We start from the raw sequence: 17005 nt of genomic DNA, 5'->3' as shown, positions 1-17005 counted from the left end.
GCAGGGTCAAGGCCACCAGGTGACAGGACTTCTGTGCACTGCGCAGAGCTGCAAGGAGGGACGAAGTGTAGCAAGCAGGGTGGCCCTTACCGGATGCCCCTTAGGAGGCCTCGGTGTCTGAGTGGAAGTAAGGGCGACCCGGAGTTGCACTTCCAGGGGTCAGTTTTTAACTAGGTCCCCCAGGGACACTAACCACCCACTCTCTTCATCCCTTCTATGTTACAGCAGGAGTGCTCCCAGGTGGCAGTGGGGGCCACCCACCTTCTCCTTGTTTGGAGGCCAACCCTCACCTGCTGCAGGGGAGCTCTCACAGGTGCCAACCTGTCCAGCCCCCCTCCGTGGACATAGGTGGGGGCTGGAGTCTGAGGGACCACCACCAGCACATTCCACCTTCCTCCCCTATAGCCTCAGAGGGCCCGGTCACAGCCCTGCTGGGACCCCTCCCTGGATCCTCTGAGAGGTCCATTCTGCAGGATCCTCTCTCCGGGTGTCCTAGAAAACGACATGCTCTCCTGGCTCTGCCTATGCTGCCCCTCTCCCAAAAACATCCCAACCCCTTCCGTCACCCAGCAAATCCCTGCTTGTTTCTCAAGATCCAGCTCGGGCTCCCCGACCCCAAGCCTCCCCTGGCCAGCCCTCCTCTGTGCCCCACCAGCCCCATGCTTCCCTTCTCAAATCATTTGCACAGTATCCTCTGGTTGTTGACATGTCTGTGTCCCCACCAGAGCACAGGCTCCTGGACTCCTTGAGGACACCAGTGTTGCTTTGATTCATTAACTGAATGCCTACTATATACAAGATGCATTCTACAGCAGTGAACACAACAGACAAAATGCCTGTCACGGAGCTAATATTCCAGTGACAGTAAATATCCTATACACAGTAGTACTTTCTATATTCAAGACTGTTCTGAGTACTTCCTATTAATTCATTTAATCCCTGCCACAATTATTACCATCCCCACTTTTCAGATGAGGAAACTGAGGCTCCAGAGTACACAACCTGCTCAGGATCACACCACAAGCTAGTCAGTGGCAGGGCTGGGATTCAAACCGAGGCAACCACATAGCAGACCACGCTCCCAAGCACTGGGCCACTCTGGCTTTCAATGCTCTTTTCTATACTCTGCTTCACTCATGTTGGTATCTACCATGCCCAGGCCAGTGCTTGGCACACAGCCAGTGCTCAGTGAACATCTGCTAAATGAAGAGACCCCCTGAACGATGAGTGCCGGTCCCCTGCCTACAACACCCACTCTTTCTCTCCTCCCTGCCCAATCCCAGTTCACAAGAACCCCCCCACACATACACCAAGTCTTCTGAGACTCATCCAGCCCCTGAACTGCTCCCTCCTGAGTGTTACTCTCCATGCAGCACCTGCACTACTTATCCTGACAGTGAGTCGCACGCGACCCAACCATCCTATCGCCTGAAGCAATGTGGACATTTGCTTTGCCAGCTCCCTGATATCCCCCAGAGTATAACAAATATGATGTCAAGTAAATGGATTTAAACTGCCAAACTGAATCTGACCTCCCCTCTCCAGTCCTCCATCATCACTGCAGCTTTTTCTTCCTCTGTCCAGAGGAAGCGAGGCAAGGCTCGAATCAAAAATAACCTTTGCTACAACTATACCCAGATTGCCTAAACCTATAAGCTATAACAGCCAAGGTGGTAATTAGGATGCAGGTGTGGTTAAAAGCCACAAGTAAAGTTGGACATTTTTAAACCTTTAGTTAAACCTATCAGGATGTTCATTGCCCTCCCTTAGAAAATGCCCATAACTGAGAATCTGAGCTAACTGGGCAGTATACACAGGTACCCTCTGTGTATATCAGAGTCCCTGCAGAAGATACGTCAAGAAATTACTTAAATACATTTGGACCACCATAGCCATTATAGAGAAAAGACAAAATACCTGTTGTTCATGGAAATAAATTCTAAAATCTGTTGAACCATACTATGTTCTGGAGACTAAGTACTTCGCATGTATTATTCTCATTTAATCTCTGCAAAAATACCAGCATTTACCTCATTTTACAGAGGTTACATAGCCTGCCAGAGTTCCACAGCTGTGAAGTCTGGCTCCAAGCCTGTGTGCTCACCCATGACCCCATAGTTGCCCTATTTCAAGTCAGGAGTGAGAACAGCTGAACTGTGAGGGAGGCCAAAACTGGTCAAAGGCCCTCAACATGGAGACAGTAGACTCTCAGGGAGGTGAGAACCCACCTGAGAACCACACAGCAGGCAGGCAGGACTTTTCAGCGGGAAAGAGCTATAACGCAGCCCCTGACAGCCTTGGGAATACAGGCCTGAGGTCACACCCAGTTACAGAAATGTCTCAGGTACACAGGGATGGGAGAGTCGGGAAATGCTTATCAATCTGCAGGAAGGAAGTCAACAGCTTATAGTCCTCAGCCAGGATGGAGTTTCCTGTGCTGCAGAATGCTTCACATAACTTAAAAGTTGAATCCCAGAGTCCGGGTGTGGTGGCTCACACCTGTAATCCCAGCACTTTGGGAGGCCGAGGCAGGCGGATCATGAGGTCAGGAGATCGAGACCATCCTGGCTAACACGGTGGAACCCCATCTCTACTAGAAATATAAAAAACTATCCAGGCGTGGTGGCGGGCACCTGTGGTCCCAGCTACTCAGGAGGCTGAGGCAGGAGAATGGCGTGAACCTGGGAGGTGGAGCTTGCAGTGAGCTGAAATCTTGCCACTGCACTCCAGCCTGGGTGACAGAGTGAGACTCCATCTCAAAAAAAAAAGTTGAATCTCAGAGTGGCTCTCTACCCCGTGGATATCAGCTTCAAGTTCAGCCAGGTCCCAGCCTGGAGCTACCAAGCCCAAGCAAGCCCTTTTACTGCCTCACACAGCACAGACTGATCTGTGGACCCATCAGGACTGAGTGGAGTCCCCTGCCCCAAGGCTGTGCTTCTGGGCCAAGGTCGTTTCTGTACCCACCCCAGATCACCACTGCTCCCATTACCACCCCCCTAAGAATACCCCTGAGGTTCCTATAGGGACTTCAGAGAGAAAAGCCACTTATCTTCTCTCTGCTCCACCCCATAGTGTACCTCCTCCTCCTCTCATCAGGAATGTCTAAGGACAAAGAGCTGAGCAATGACCCCAGAGTCTGCAGGAAAGCACTAGAGTGAGGTTTTCATGCTGAGTCTCAAAATGCCAAACCCTGCCACTGTGAAGAAGAGCCCATTTTCCCAATATTCTCTTAACTTTGTCTGAGTGGGACTGGGCTAGGGGGTTCCATCTCTAGAGGGAGTCAAGTCCAAAACAAAGACTGACAATCTGTCTCCTCTCTCAGACCCCAGAAATAGGAGGGAGAATGGAGCTAACCAGACAGTAGACTTCCTTCATTCACCTGGCACTCGATGGGCAGGAGGCAAGATAGCAAGACCCCAAAGCCTGCCTCAGCTAGTCTCTGAGCTCCAGGTCTCTGAGCCCCAGTACAGCCTGTACCCTCCCTCAGGGGCTCTCTGCAAAACCCAGGGGCTTCTCTACAGGTGCATGTGCTCGGGGGAGCGGTGGCAATTCCTACCAACCCCAAAAGGGGGAGCTGACTCAACAGAAGGCCGCGTGCAGCTTGCATCCAGTGAGTCCCAGACTAACAGCCCCGGCTACATCCTCTCTTCCCTCACCATGCCCATGGACTCTGACCTGTGTGAAGCTTGAGTGTCTCCCTGAAACAAACTGGAGCAGTCTCCACAGCAAAGCCTGTCACGAACATGGTGGAGACAGGCCAAGCTGGACAGAGAGACTATGAGAACCCCAGATAGGGAGCACTGAGTGACCCCGGCTCTGCCGCCTTACACCTGTGCATCCAGTTACTGGACTTAACCTCTCTGAGCCTCAGTTTCCCCATCTATAAAATGAGGATAACCATACCTACCTTATAAGGTTGGCATGAGGATTAAAGGAGCCTGTATCTGAGAAGCCCTTAGAACAGTGTACATGTGAACAGTGTCAGCACCAGATAAACATTCGTAAAATAAACAAATAAGTAGAAGCAATTGGCTTCTCAGTGTAACAGCCTCACAGCCCCACCCCTCAGCTCACTAGCACCCCTGAACTGAGGAAAACCCAACACGAACCTTCAGGAAAAAAACAAACAACAAACTCTCAAACCTTTCCACTGACTCAAGGAGGCAATCAGCACCAACCAAGACCTCCCTCCCCAAGGAGCAGCCTTGAAAGGCCTGGCAAGATTACCCCACAATTCTCACACCGTATGTCACTAGGCTCCTCAGACACATGCAGCTTTTGGAATAAAGAGTGTACTTTGGGTTCTAATTTAAACATCTATGTATTCACAGAACAGGAAGCCAATTACTTTCCTTTCCCCAAAAAAATTAATATCCCCTCGGAATTTTCAAAACCATCGGGTGCCAAACACACAAACACATCTATGCATTGTCAGGTGAGAAAGGTTGGAAAAAGTTGAACAAAAACCGACTGAGCTCTCTTCAGCTCCCACCCACACACCAAAGCTAAAAAAAAAGATTATTCGAAGGCTCCATAAGTGGATATAATGTCAAGCACCACCAATCGCATCTAGAAATGCATTAAGGGGTACAGTTATTATAGATATTTAGCTTCACAGCATTCAACCATATTTTTTAAATCCCCAGGTCAAAATGTGTTGAAAAACAAATCTTCCCAAACGCTTTCTTTGGTAGGTAGGAAATCATTTCTCTTCCCTGGGACTCTGACCACTGACTTATCCCCCTCCTCCCAGCCACACCATACAATTCCCCACTCACTCCCTACTCCAACCAGCCCTCTATCTTTGCATATCTGCAGTTTGAGGAGGGTAATGGCAAATGTCAAATCAACCAACCCACACCTGTTTGGCTAAGCACTGTCTCTGTGCCTGACACTGTCCCCAGGGAGCTGGGGAGTTCTTCATGGCAACTGAGTCACAATCCTGGCCCTGTCCCATTCCCCCAGGACCAGCTCAGGGACAACTGCAATGCCAGACATCTCCATGACTTGCTCATCATTGCCACTGTCTGCCGGGACATATGTATTCTCCCACACAGAGGAAGCCTTCCCATTTCTCAGCTTAATTGCCTTCTACTTGCCTTCTCTGGCTATCAATGTCAATCACTCAGAACAATCTGTCACCCCAGGCCCTCCTCCACCTGCAGGATCTCTAAGTGGTCATGGGGTTCCAAGATGTGGAGCTACACACCTACCCCCAGTCAGACATAGGCCCCATTCAGTGGTCACCCCCAAGCTCATTCCCACCACTTCCCACTGGGACTGACAGCATCATCTCAGCAGAGGTGAAGGCAGCACATTCCCACCTTCCACTGAGAAAACCAGAGGCTCCCCAGGCTCCACCCTGGGTAACGGGATGGACATTCAGACAGCTGTACCCCACTGATACTCGCTCGAGGCCTTTCACACAGTTTAACCCAATGACTTTGGACAGATGTTCTTCTATAAGGAAAGAGACTCACAATGCCTGAGCACCTACCATGTGCTGAATAGCATGGTAGGAGCTTCAGACAGGCTATCACATTTCATTCTTAAATAACACTAGGGAGAAAAATAGTTTCATTATTCTAGAGATGGGAAAGCTGAAGCTCAGAGATGCTTCTACTTTCAGCGTCCGTAAGAATCACCTGTGGACCTTGTAATAAATGCTGACTCCCAGCCCCACCCCACAGAAGCTCTAATTCATTTCTACCCTCACTGCCCCTTACCAATCCTCTAATATAGATACCAGGGTTACTGTCTCTCCACAAAAGAACCAGATGCAAACCCTAATACTAACATGTGGGAATCCTCTCCACTGGAGGGGGGATATAGACAGGGAATGTAAATCAAATGTGTCAATCAATGGTACATAAAGAAACCTGTTTTTGTTTTGTTTTGTTTTTTGAGACAGAGTCTCACTCTGTCACCCAGACTGAAGTGCAGTGGTGGAATCTCAGCTCACTCTAACCTCTGCCTCCCAGGTTCACATGATTCTCATGCCTCAGCCTCCCGAGTGGCTGGAATTACAGGCGTGCATCACCATACCCAACTAATTTTTTTTGTTTTTGTATTTTTAGTGGAGACGGGATTTCACCATATTGGACAGGCTGGTCTTGAACTCTTGACCTAAAGTGATCCACCTGCCTCAGCCTCCCAAAGTGCTGGGATTACAGGCGTGAGCCATGACACCCCTCCAGAATCCTGTTCATCTTCTCTCTGGTTGGACACAGCCACACAGGGCTTCCGAGATGAGAAACAGTTTCTTTGATATTTAGCACCAACCATTTACTGCCAAGTTTCCTTTTAAAGACAAGTCTCAACAAGAAAGCACAGTTCTTCCTCCCTCTGGCTACCCTGACCTTAGGCGATCTCCCCAAAGAGAACCAACCACAGCTCTTCTGTCAACCAGGCCACATTTCACTTTAGGAAGGGGCTTCCTTTATAGGAGTAGCAGTGATAATAGCTAATTCCTATATAGCATGTACAATTTGCCAGATACTGTTCTAAGTTGATAGGTACAGTCATTGTCCCCATCTTACAGATGAAGAAACATCTAAAGACACAGACAGATTCAAGTGACCAGCCCAAGCTAAAAGCAGAGTGAGGATTTCAACCCAGGCACTCTGATCCCAGAATCCATGTTTTGTAAACACTATGTGGCACCACCCTATAGACAAAGGAATTCAGGGAGCCCCTTAGGGCATAGCTCCCATATGCCACGCACCTGAAGCCAAGCTACTTGAAGGATTTTATCCAAGGTCTGTCCCTACTCCTTAACTCAGAACTAACTCTTTGAGACCCGAACAGGCACACAGGTACCATGGACCTCACTCCTAATCCCCAGCTCCTTCACATTTTCTGCATTGGCCTCTCCTGCTTCAGGCCACTCACTGCTCTGCTCCATGGCTGCCTGGCCTTCCTCATTCACCCTCTGAAGCTCCCCAGCCCCAGGCACCCATATTGGAACTGTCCAGCATTCCTCTCCCGTACTGGGCACTGCTGGAGGGCAGAAACAGTGAGCTTCACTTCTCTCCGCAGCACCCAATATCTGGCATAGAGTAGCTGCTTAATTGGAGTCTGGTGACTGAACAGATAATTCCTTGATCAAAAGCCATCCAGCCTCCAATTAAACTGCCCCAATAAGGTGCCCACCACCCCTCAAGATGGTCAACTCATTCCATCTGTGGACAGGTACAGACAGCTCAATTTGCAAGTGGAGAGGATATGCTCTGGCTCCCCTCTTCGCGAGAAGAGGACGATCTCATCTCCCACCTCACCCAGTGGAAGAGAACACAGGAGGCTGTGCAGTCAGGGGCCTTGGTACAGGGCTGGAATGGAATCTCTGGCCCCTCCATCCCCCAAGCATGCTGTCCCCCTTCCCTGCACCATAGAGTGTGATGCAGGAAGTCACAAGACGTAGCCAGCAGCCCCAGGAAGAGACTGCACACGAACACACGAACTGTCAGACCTCAAGAGGGCGAGGCTCTGTCTTGGCAAAAAAGCCCCTGAGAAACCCTGAGAAAACTGGCTGTGATGCTGGAAATGCTCTTCTGGCAGGACCTGAAAGAGACAGCCTGGCTCTAAGCAGGCTTAAGAAGCTCATCAGCCCCTAAGCTAAGGTCAGCTGACATCTGTTGGGGGAGAGGGTGCCTCTCCGGCTTGAGGAGGTCCACTCCCCCAGAGCACCAGGGACTGGCTCACAGTTCTGCCTGGGGACTATCCACCACCCATCACTCTTCTACCCTGTCTTTCTGAGGGAGGCCCAAGGGGGCTTCTGCCTCACAGTCATCAGGGAAGATGCAGGCAGAGAACTACTTTGGAGGGATAGACCCTAGAGGGAGGAATCAGTAGACAGGGAGTTAGCCGGGCATGGCAGTGCACACCTGTAGTCCCAGCTACTCAGGAGGCTGAGGCGGGGGGATTGCTTGAGCCCAGGAGTTTGAGGTTACAGTAAGCTGAGATGGTACCACTGCACCCCAGCCTGGGCAATAGAACAAAACCTCAACTCTTAAAGAAAAAAAAAAAAGGAATAGAAAGAGTGATGATGAGAGCCACAGGGCACCATGTACCATGGTAGAAACTGCATAGAATTTGGAGCCAAGAAGACTTGAGTTCAAGTCTCAAACGCCTCGGTGATGCTGGGGCCTTGGAAAGATCTATTAACCACCACTCCCTGCCCCCACCAGCCTCAAATGCCTGATCTGTAAAATGAGGACAATCAAAATATCTGCCTCTACAACAAATGCATTTTTCAACTAGAAAGCACCACGAAGATTATTGTTGACACCTATGACCTGAGACGTGCCAGACAATGCATTTGTCCTTTAGTGGTCAGAGCCGATAACCAGGTGGCTGCATAGATTAAGCAGCAGACATCTGTGCAGCCTTCTAACTGCCCAGGAAAGAGGTAAACCTGGTTTTACCTCTTTCTCAGGATTTCACCCCTAACTCAGACTCACCCACTGTTAATATTTTGCCCTATTTGCTCTGTCATCCACTCCTTCCCCCCAACATAATTTTCCCCCACATCGCACAACTTAACTACTTAAGAGCAAATAACCTCAGTGTGTATTTCCAAGAATAAGGGTATCCTTTAAATACCAGAATAGTCGGGCTTTTTTTTTTTTTTTTTTTTTTTTTTTTTTTTTTTGCGACAGAGTTTCGCTCTTGTTGCCTAGACTGGAGTAGTGCAATGGGGCGGTCTCGTCTCACTGCAACCTCCCCCTCCCGGGTTCAAGCAATTATCCTGCCTCTGTCTCCTGAGTAGCTGAGATTACAGGCATGCACCACCACGCCCGGCTAATTTTGTATTTTTAGTAGAGATGAGGTTTCTCTGTGTTGGTCAGGCTGGTCTCGAACTCCGGACCTCAGGTGATCCACTCACTTTGGTATCCCAAAGTGCTGGGATTACAGGCATAAGCCACTGCGCCCAGCCCAAGGCTGTGCAGTTTTTATTGGTCTAAACCAACTTGTGAGTTGAGTTCTACAGTTTGCATGCCCCTGACCCTGGCAATCCTAGTTCAAGGGCACCAGACTTCTGCAGCCACTGAATGCAGTTAGGACTCAGAAGTCATGTCTTCACTCCGCCTCATAGCTGTGTAGATGTACAGAAGAGGAACTCACATTTATTGGGCATTTACAATGTAACAGTAAATGTGGCACTACTACTTGCTAACCCCTTTCCATCAATTAACTCACATAATCCTCACATTTAACCCCATTTTACTGGTGAGGAAGTAAGGCTTAAAGAGAGTAGGTAACCTGCCAAGGTTAGGGAGCTATACAGGGTGGAGCTGAATTAGAGTTTAGGTAGTCTGACTCCAAAGTCCACACACTTGGCTACCGTCTCTTTACACATGCTGTCACCCACATCAAAAGCTCTTTTCATACATTTTTCTGCATGATGAAGTTGCCTAGTTGTGCTTTGGGCTTCAACAAAAACCAGCCCTGCTGCCCAGGCAGGTATCCCGAAGAGTGTGAAGAGGCTGGATGAGAGAGAGAAGTGATCCAGCACAACTCACAACTCAGTACAAGCAAAAGACAATCCAACGTTACCACAGCTGCTGATGTTTTCCTTAAGTCCTCCTGTACATCCTGTTTGGAGATGTAGGGCCCAGAGAGGCTGAAAAGCCAACAAGGAGTCTCCCCACACTCCTCTGTCACCTAAGACTTAACAGGGGGATCTGGCATTCCTCTGCCGGTACACATTCCTGTTTAGAACACAAAGCAATAAACATGATGCATCTGGCCAAAGTATTGATTTGAAAGGAAGATATGAGAAAGGATTCCATAATGAATTAAATAGAGGGTAAAGTCTCAATTTTAGTCTGTCAATGAATTTTTGGACAGAACCAACATTTAATGGCACTTCTTGCATCCAGTCTCCTAGGTGAGTTGGCCTTCATTCTCTTCTGCCATTAGACCTATGGCTGAAAAGTCTGAGAAGCCTGGATATGAGGAACAATATGTCCAGGCCTCTCCCTTGAACTTTGAAGAAGCTCAGCTAATGCAGTATACACCTTTTTTTTTTTCTTTTCTTTTCTTTCTTTCTTTTTTTTTTTTTTTTGAGACGGAGTCTCGCTCTGTCACCCAGGCTGGAGTGCAGTGGCCGGATCTCAGCTCACTGCAAGCTCCGCCTCCCGGGTTTACGCCATTCTCCTGCCTCAGCCTCCCGAGTAGCTGGGACTACAGGCACTCGCCACCTCGCCCGGCTAGTTTTTTTTTGTATTTTTTTAGTAGAGACGGGGTTTCACCGTGTTAGCCAGGATGGTCTCGATCTCCTGACCTCGTGATCCGCCCGTCTCGGCCTCCCAAAGTGCTGGGATTACAGGCTTGAGCCACCGTGCCCGGCTCTTTTTTTTTTTTAGACATTGTTTCACTCTTGTCGCCCAGGCTGGAGTGCAATGGTGCAATCTCAGCTCATTATAACCTCTGCCATCTGGGTTCAAGTGATTCTCCTACCTCAGCCTCCCAAGTAGCTGGGATTACAGGCACACACCACCATACCTGGCTAATTTTTGTATTTTTAGTAGAGATGTTGTTTCACTACATTGGCCAAGCTGGTCTTGAACTCCTGACTTCAGGTGATCTGCCCGCCTCGGCCTCCCGAAGTGCTGGGATTACAAGCGTGAACCACTGTGCCCAGCCCAGTATACAACTTTAGAGAAGTCACTTTAACCCTCTGAGCCCAAATTCCCACACTAAAAAAATGCTATAATTATGGAACAAACCAGAGAATGTTCGTGAAATACTCTGTAAACGATAAAACATTAACTCAAAATATTTCTCATTTCAGAATTGAAAAGCAAATGTTTTGACAGCCATTTAAAAACAACAGGCAAATATAACCATATTCCTCTGTGTTTTTCCCTCTGCCAATATTTACTTAAGACACCTGCCAGTTTACTGAGATGCTGCTGTCTTACACTGAGCAAAGAGATTCAAACCTGCGCTGTGCTGTCCACTGAAGATAGAAAACAAGAGCAGGCACTTCACTGAATTGCCAAATATTCCACATATTGAGGCTGAAAAGCCAACAAGCAGTCTTCCTGCAGTCCTCTGTCACCTCAGACTTAACAGGGGGTAAACTGGCATCTCCATGCCCCTGCACATGTTTCTGTTTAAAGTGCTGTCTTAATCTTTTTCCAAAGTTCTCAATTTAGGAAGCACCAAACTTACTCCCATAGACATCAAAAGAGAATAGAGGCTGGGCACGGTGGCTCACGCCTGTAATCCCAGCACTTCGGGAGGCCAAGGAGGGGGATTACTTGAGGTCAGGAGTTTGAGATCAGCCTGGCCAACATGGTGAAACCCCATCTCTCCTAAAGATACAAAAATTAGCCAGACATGGTGGTGGGTGTCTGTAATCCCAGCTACTCAGGAAGCTGAGGCAGGAGAATCGCTTGAACCCAGGAGGCGGAGGTTGCAGTGAGCTGAGATCACACCACTGCAGTCCAGCCTAGGTGACAGAGCAAACCTCTGTCTCAAAAAAAAAAAAGAGAGAGAGAGAGAATGGAGAGGGTGCCATCAAGGCACAAGAAACATACACCCACCCTCATCACATGAGGTGGCAAAAAAAAACACCTCTCCCCAACACAGCATCTGTCCTGTATCTAAAACACACTCCTCTCTTGGGTAAAGAGCCTTAAGAAGCAACTAGCAACCATTTTTCTTAAAGAGGTTTTCTTAAAGGAGTTTCTTTTTGGAGATGTGGTACAAATTATGGCTCCTAATCCTTCCTTTCGCTTTCTAAACAACACTCACTGTTTTTCCTTTCCCACAGAACCTAACGTTTAAATCTGTGAACCTGTTTTTACCCTTGAAAACACAACCAGGAAGGGAAATATAAAGCATGGGATTTTGCCAAAACTTGCCAGGTTGGGAGAACCTTTCTTAACCTTCAATGAGGGGGTTCAGAATTTCTATTTTAATATATATGTAAGCTGCTAGTTTGCCAGAAATTCTTTGTGGGCCTATTACTCCCAGTTTTGAAATAAAGTTTCTGGGACTGCTGTTCCCAGCAACACCTCAATAAGAAAGATGACAAATAAGACTGGGCATGGTGGCTCATGCCTGTAATCCCAGCACTTTGGGAAGCCAAGGTGGCTGGATAGCCTGAGGTCAGAGTTCAAGACTAGCCTGACCAACATGTGAAACCCCGTCTCTACTAAATTACCTGGGCATGGTGGTGGACGCCTGTAATCCCAGCTACGAGGGAGGCAGAGGTTGCAGTGAGCCGAGATCACACCATTGCACTCCAGCCTGGGCAACAAGAATGAAATTCCATCTATTAAAAAAAAAAAAAAAAAAAAAAAACAACGGCTGGGCACGGGGGCTGACGCCTGTAATCCCAGTACTTTGGGAGGACAAGGCAGGGGGATTGCCTGAGGTTAGGAGTTTGAGACCAGCTTGGCTAACATGGTGAAACCCCATCTGCACTAAAAATACAAAAAATAGCCGGGAGTGGTGGCACACGCCTATAGTCCCAGCTACTCGTGAGGCTGAGGTGGAAGAATCACTTGAACCCGGGAGACAGGGGTTGCAGTGAGCTGAGATCCCGCCACTACACTCCACCCTGGGTGACAGAGCAAGACTCTGTCACAAAAACAGAAAAAAAAAAGAAGATGACAAATAAGTGAATCAACAGGTTTGACATTCTACAAGATAAATTTCACTACCATGAAGTTCAACATTTATCTAGGGAGGAAAATATAGACGACAGGACAGACTCCTTCGCAGGGGTGGCCCAGAAGACTGTCAGCTGGGTGAGGGCATAATTAAGGGCAGCCTCCTGAGCCATCCAGTATTTACTGGCTTTCCTAAAGGCCTTCTAGGCCTGGTGTCTACAAGATCCCCACCTGAACATCTGTCACATTTATTTCATCCTTCACTCTCCAACTCCCTTTAATTTCAGATTAAAAAATGGGTTGCTGAATACAAAACACACACCCTCGATACTTGGCATTATCTCCAGAGGCAACCTTCTGAAGGACTCATGCCTGGTCCCCACTCCCTGCCTCAGAGGGCCAGGTTCTTAACTGCCCACTCCCAGCCTCCTGGAGCCCTTAGCCCTGCCTGGGCGCCCTGCTCCTCCCCACTGCCCGGGGGGCATGGATACAGGTGCTTGTGCTCTATGGTGTCTTGGAGTGGGGTATGGTGGTGGCAATTCCTAGCATAGCATATGAGGTAAATGCACTGATATTCACATTTAAAACATTATATTCTACAAAATAGAAGTAACTATAACATTTATGCTAATAATTTAAACTTAATTTTTCTTTATGTAGAATGGCATTAAATAGCAAAAATAAAAAAAATTTTTTTTGAGACAGAGTTTTACTCTTGTTGCCTAGGCTGGAGTGCAATGGCGCAATCTTGGCTCACTGCAACCTCCACCTCCTGGGTTCAAGTGTTCCTCCTGGCTCAGCCTCCCAAGTAGCTGGGATTACAGGTGCCCACCACCATGCCCATAAATAGCCTTTTTTTAAAAAAATGACGTCAAGGGAAAAACTACAGAATAACAAAATTTTATATTTTAGTATCTTTAAAGATGATTTATTTTTTATTTTTTATTTTTTTGAGACAGAGTCTCATTCTGTCACCCAGGCTGGAGTGCAGTGGCATGAGCTCAGTTCACGGCAACCTCCGCTTCCCAGGCTCAAGTGATCCTCCCACCTCAGCCTCCCTAGTAGCTGGGACTATAGCCATGCGCCATCACACCGGCTAAGTTTTGTATTTTTTGTAAAGATGGGGTTTTACCATGTTGCCCAGGCTAGTCTCAAACTCCTGAGCTCAAGCAATCCTCCTACTTTGGCCACTCAAAGTGCTGGGATTACCGGTGTGAACCACCACACCCGGCCTAAAGATATTCAGTTGGTGCAAAAGTAATTGCAGTTTTTACCATCAAAAGGAATGGCACTAACCACAATTACATTTGCACCAAGCTAATACTTTTTCCTTCTTTTTGAATAAGGAGCCTTGCATTTTCATTTTACACTTAGGCTCTGCAAATTATGTAGCCAGTCCTGTCGCTAGGATGTGCTTCAGGTCCTAGGGGAGGGGAAAGTTAGCCTTACTGCAAGCCTCAAAAGTGACTTTCCCAGAGTCTAGCTGTCCTCACTTAGGGACAGGTACCCACAAAGAGACAGTACCTACACAAGGTGGCTCCACACAACCCCAAAGCTAAAACTGAGAAACTTGAAGCTAGAAAGGGTCTTGTGCAGCAATTAGCTGGTTCCTGCCAGTACCCTTGTGCCAAGTCACAGAGGATGCCAAGGGCCCAGCAGCCAGAGAAGGAAGATAGCCTAGTCCAGTAGCCAATAGGTCCCAGTCCCAGATGCAGAGCAATAAGGATATGAGATGAAGACGCAGAGGAGGCCACTGAGCCTCCACTGGCCAGCTTTGAGCATTGTTCTCAACAGCAACTGACTGTATCCAAGAAGCCTGGGTCTAGGCACCAGCCTTGACAGGCCTGTTTGTGGCTGTTGAGCTTCTTTCACCTTACTCATTCTCCTCCACCCCAATCTCCTTCCCAGTAAGGAGTTTTCCAAGACCTGTAATACCTAGAAAACTCATTGGGTCTCTTTAAAACACTGCTTGCTCAAGATATATCAAGTGCCTACTCAGCTCCCAGCCCTGCGCTGGGTGCCTAAGTCTCAGAAGTGGGGAATAAGATGCCTGCCTTCAAGGAACAGCCTTGGCACAGGCAAGGTGGCTGAGCCCCTCTTCTCTGACATCTCCTCATTGCCTCACGACCTACTGAACATCTGCTGTAGGGGGAACACAATTCACAAGGTTCCATGAAACCACTGAAGAGCAGCCCAGTGTAATACTCTAACTCCCATGGTCTCTTCTAGAAACTTCTCCCTCATAGGTCCCATGTTTTAAAAAGCTGTGTCTGCCAAATTGTATTTACTAATAATCAATGTCTTCAATTTCTTACTAATCAGAGACATGTACCACCACTAATCAGCATAGGAGAGCAAGGGATACTGCCCTTCCAAAGTACCTCAGTCCCCAGAAAAAGCAAAGATGGGGTCTGGCCCCATGAGCCTTGGGGAAGCCTAACTCAGAGCAATGGCATATGGGCATCCATCTCCTTCAAGATGCATGGCCTGGGGTGGGAGCCACCACTACTACTGTGGCTATCACACAAGGGACTGAAGACTTATATTCTAGTCTCAGCTCAAACACTTCAGCAAAATCACTGAACCTTCATGGACCTGAGTTTCATCATCTGAAGAATGGGGATGATTCCTCCCCTTCTGCCTCCAGGGGCTGTTACAAAGATCAAATAAGAAAAGACACAAGGAAAAAACCATCTGCTCTAGGAATGTCCAGGATTACTGCAAGATTCTATGTCTGTAAAACGGAACTAGTAATAGTTGCTACCTCATCAAACTATTGTGAGAATTAAATCAATGATAGTTACAGAACAGTTCCTACCATTTTTCAAAGACTCAAAAAGATTAGGCTGTTACATAATTATTACTACTATTATTGCTACTTCTGTTAATGACACTATTATCAAAATTACTATTATACCTTGCTACCCAGCTGAGGGATTCATAGTAGAGAAGTGCTGGAGTACAAAAAGTCATTTATTTACTTATTTATTTAGAGACAGGGTCTCACTCTGTCGTCCAGGCTGGAGTACAGTATCACAATCATAGCTCATGGTAACCTCAGACTTCTGGGCTCAAGCAATCCTCACACTTAAGCCTCTCAAGTTGCTAGGATTACACGAGCATACCACCGTTAATTTTTTCATTTTTTGTACAGATGAGGTCTCTCTGTGTTGCCCAGGCTGATCCTAAACTCCTGGCCTCAAGTGATCCCCTTGCCTCTGCCTCCCAAAGTGCTGGAACTGCAGGCATGAGCCACTATACCCAGCCAAAAAAATCTTTTTAAAGGGGCTATCAACATCCTTTAGTCTAGAACTGGGAGAATCAGCAGTAGATTTCTTATATATTTTGTCCCTCATTAAAGCAAAACTGAACAAAAAGTACAGAAATCAAAACTAAAATTCACCTGCCTAAGCTCAAGCTTTTCTGCTTCAAGAAAGGGATTCTGAGGCTAGGTGCAGTGACTCATGCCTATAATCCCAGCACTTTGGGAGGCTGAGGCAGGCGGATCACTTGAGGTCAGGAGTTTGAGACTAGCCTGGCCAACATGGTGAAACCCCGTCTCTACTAAAAATGCAAAAATTAGCCAGTCATGGTGGTGCACACCTGTAGTCCCAGCTACTTTGGGGGTGGCCGAGGCATGAGACTCACTTGAACCCAAGAGGCAGAGGTTGCAGTGAGCTGAGATCATGCCACTACACTACAGCCTGGGTGACAGAGCAATGCTGTCTTTAAAAAAAAAAAAGACAGAAAGAAAGAAAAGAAATGGACTCTGGAGAGTATTAAAACATTTGCTGGCCAGTCATGGTGGCCTGCATCTGTAGTTCCAGCTACTTGGGAGGCTGAAGTGAGAGGATCACTTGGCCCCAGGAGTTCAAGGCTGCAGTGAGCTATGACTGCACCACTGTATTCCAGACTAGGAGACAGAGGAAGATTCTGTTTCTTACAATTTTTTCAAAAATTAAAATTTTTTAATCTGCTAAATATGAGGAACAACTGAATACATCCTGTAAAAACTCACACAACTTTCCTGTGCAAGGATCCATTAGGAAAAATAAAATCAGCTGTGTCAATGCTTTGTCCCTCTCACTCTATGAGCCAGTTACAGGAGGCTCCTGCCCTCAACACAAAAATCAAACATTCAGAAATGCTCACGGCAAAGCTAAGAAATCAGACAAACATTTGTCAGGAAAACATTTTTTTTATGTGGGGGGCGGGGGATGAGGGAGAGAACAATTACTCCCAAAACCCTTAAGTCTCTCAAAAAATTGTTACAGAAGGAGGTCCAAAGTACAATCATCTGCCACAGGGCCCTGCCTTTGAGGGTAGGGAACACTGTCACACATTGCTTTCCCTAGGCCTGGAAGATCCAAGGCCCTGGG

At 47.5% G+C, this 17005-nt stretch overlaps 1 protein-coding gene across 13 annotated transcripts in view; it reads right to left on the bottom strand.

Moving 5' to 3' along the window:
* Positions 1-17005, bottom strand: part of LOC105486946 (pleckstrin homology domain containing A7) — a 243839-nt gene that overhangs the window by 223391 nt on the left and 3443 nt on the right. The gene's annotated exons all lie outside the window — the stretch shown is intronic.

The sequence above is a fragment of the Macaca nemestrina genome, chromosome 12 (assembly GCF_043159975.1).
Source record: "Macaca nemestrina isolate mMacNem1 chromosome 12, mMacNem.hap1, whole genome shotgun sequence".
Classification (NCBI taxonomy): Eukaryota; Metazoa; Chordata; class Mammalia; order Primates; family Cercopithecidae; genus Macaca; species Macaca nemestrina.
Note: the sequence above shows the minus strand (reverse complement) of the source record. Positions and strands in the feature narration are given on the sequence as shown.